Here is a 3,310-nt window from a genome sequence, read left to right on the forward strand (position 1 = left end):
GCCCAAGGGGTGCAAAGCAACGCCGGGAGGATCGCTTGACCGCCCACCCGCCCTGGCGCATGCGCATAGTTCTTTCGAAGCCTAAGAGGACTTCCCTTTGCCAGGAGTATCCACCCACCATAATCCCCATGCAGAAAACCGGAAGTTCATTCTTTCAGAAACGGAAGTAGAATCGGAAGAAGTTTCCCACGTGTAGGTAGCTAGCGCTTTATGCAAAAGGGAGAGAGAAACTTGGAGGCTGGAACTTCTTCCCCGAGGTTTGGCCTTCGCGTGCAAAGGCGGCTTTGCGCTCTCGGTCCCGAGACCAATTCCGCCGACGTTCAGTAAGCGCAGACGTGGTGCAGAGCATGTGCTAGGACCTGGTAAAGTGTGAATAATGAAAACGGGCTACCAGCCTTGCTGCCGATTACTGACATGGAACGTAGGTTCGAGGTATTGCAGTATTGCGTGGTGGGTGCCCAGGAGGCACACGGAGAGCGTCGAACGTTCCCTCCTCGTCTGTAGAGTTGGGATAATGGGATAAAGAAGCTATTTAAGTACAATCTCCAGCACCATCTTACGCACCCGGTGGTACAGCGCTCCAAAACCCTCAGTGAGCTCCGACTAAGTGCCGGACACTGAAAACACAATCCCTGCTCTCAAGGAGCTCATAACTCAGTGCGCAGAGACCACGTACAAACATGCTGTGTATGGGATAATGCAATAGAGGGAAGAAGGCACTGGCATTAAGGAGGTTTGGGAAAGGCTTTTTGAAGAAGGTAGGAGTTGAGACTTCAAGGAAGGTTGGCAGGGAGGAGAAAGAGCATTCCAGGCATAGGGGAGAGTCTGTGTAAATGCTTAGAGTATTAGATGGATCATCCTGTTGGAGGAACAGCAGGGAGAATAGTGTCATTGGGATTGCAGAGTACCTGATTGACTGGGTGGTGGTGTTAAGATGTTAAGAAGACTGGAAAGATAGAAAGGGGCCAGGATATAGAGGGCTTTGTATAAGACAAGTAGAGGATTTTTAGATTTGATCCTCAAGGCAGTCTTGGAGGCATGGTCAGATCTGTGCATTAGGAAAGCCAGTTTCACAGCTGAATGGATGATGGATTGAAAGGGGAGGGGGAGAGGCATATGGCAGGGGGATCCACCAGCAGGCTGTTGCAGTAGTACAGGTGTGAGTTGATTAAGGCTTGCACCAGCATAATAGCAGTGTCAGAGAGAAGGAACAACAAGACTTGGCAATTGACTGGCTATGGGGAGTGAGTTTGGAGTTGAGGATGACACTGAGGTTGTGAACCTTGATTACTGGGAAGACGGTGGCATCCTGGACAGTAGTAGGGAAGCTAGGACAAGAGGGTGGATTGAGGAAAAGATAAGGAATTCAGTTTTGAATATGAGCTTAAGATGTTGATGAGACATCAGGTTTGAGATGTCCAATAGGTAGCTAAGAATGAAAGAACAGAAGTCAGGAGAGAGGTTGGGATTAAATGTGAAAGTCATCTGTGTGGGGGTGGCCAGGTAGCACAGAGAGTAAGAGCACCGGCTCCAGTGTTGGGATGACCTGGAGATCGAATCCCGGGCTTAGACACTTAGCACCCACCCAGAAACACCTGACCGTGTAACCTTGAGCAAGTTACTTAACCCCCATTGCTTAAAAAAATAGTCATCTGTGTAGAAATGATAGTTGGATCTTTGGAAATCGATGAAATCATGAACTGCAGTGATATAGAGAATCCAGAATAGAGCCTTAGGGCATACCCATGATTAATGGGCATTCTCTGAATGAAGATCCAGCAGGGAGACTGAGAAAAAGCAATTTTATAGGAGAACCAGGAGAAAGAAGTGTCATAAAGACCTAGAGAAAAGAAAGTATCAAGGAAAAGAGGGCGATTAACTTTTATCAAAGGTTACAGAAAGGATTGAGAAAAGACCATTAGATTTGGCAATGAAGAGATCATTGCTAACTTTAACATTGAATAGTGATGTTGGAAGCCTGACTGCAGAGAGCTAAGAAGAGAGTGAGAGGACAGGAAGTGGAGTCAATAATCACAGATAGCCTTCTCAGAGTTTAGTCACACAAAAAGAAAAGAGACATAGGATGATAGCAGGGAAAAGTAAATCAAGTGAGGGGTTTTTGAGGATGGAGGATACATGAACATCTTTATAGGCAGTAGGGCAGTAGCCAGGAGAGAGACTAAAGAAAAGAGAGAGGTGAGATGATGAAGAGGGCAATCTGGATGGGGAGAAGACAGAATGGAAAAAGTTTAAAAAGCAAACTATATAAATGTTAGTTATTGTACTTCAAGGAAGATCATTAGCATCTGAGAGATCAGATTTATGACAAAAATGAACCTCAGAGGTCATCCAATTCAACCCCCTTGTTTTCCAGGTGCGTAAACTGAAGCTGAGAGTTAAAGTAACTTGCCTAGTAGTAAGTAACAGGAAAGAGAAGGGATCTGAATTGGACTTCAAAAGTTAGAGGGAGGAAATTCCAGTCTGAACAAAGATATATATATATATATATATATATATATATATATATATATATATCCTTTTGAAGGACAATTGGGATTAAGTAACTTGCCCAAGGTTACACAGCTAGTTTTTTTTGTATGGGTGTTAAGTGTCTGAGGCTAGAACCAAACTCGGAACCAAACTCGAGTCCTCCTGACTCCAGGGCTGGCACTTTTACTTACTGTGCCACCTAGCCGACCTGCAAAGGTATATTTTAAGTGCCTAAAATGTCCTTCCTCATTTCCTGTTTTCAAAATTTTTATTTCTCATTTGTCTATGTTCATAATAGTAATTGTTTTCTGGCCCCTTTTAGATCTCAGCCCCTTATTGGTGTATTAGAATGCTGTAACAGTGAACTTGTGGTCAGATTTGCAAGACCACTGCACCAGGTGGAATATAACCCACACTTCCCCTCATCTGCATTCTAGAAGAACTTGGCCAGCCTTGTGCTGGGCCACAGAGGCTGTATCTATAATTCTTGCTCCTAGGGTGGCTGAGCCTGGTAAGTTTCTTAAACTAGGATGTTCTGAACCAATCAGGTGCCTGAACCAAATCCAGCATCACTATAGTGAGCCCCTAGAAACCAGAGCCAACAAACTGCCTGTGAAAGTTGACTTGGCCTAGGTCAGAAATGGGGCAGGTCAAAGCTTCTGTGAAGATGAGAAGTGGGATAGATTCCATGAGTGACCACTGTGCTTCCAGTGTGAGTGAGAGAGACCTAGTTTCAAAAAAGATTTTTTTTTAAGTTGGAGAATATAGTTTTTAATACAGGTGGCAACCCTTGTCTATGGCAGTGTCTGGTATGGTATCC

Source organism: Petaurus breviceps, unplaced genomic scaffold (genome assembly GCF_028583685.1).
Source record: "Petaurus breviceps papuanus isolate PSGF00001 unplaced genomic scaffold, PetGlider_PUasm1.0 186, whole genome shotgun sequence".
In the NCBI taxonomy this organism is placed as follows: Eukaryota; Metazoa; Chordata; class Mammalia; order Diprotodontia; family Petauridae; genus Petaurus; species Petaurus breviceps.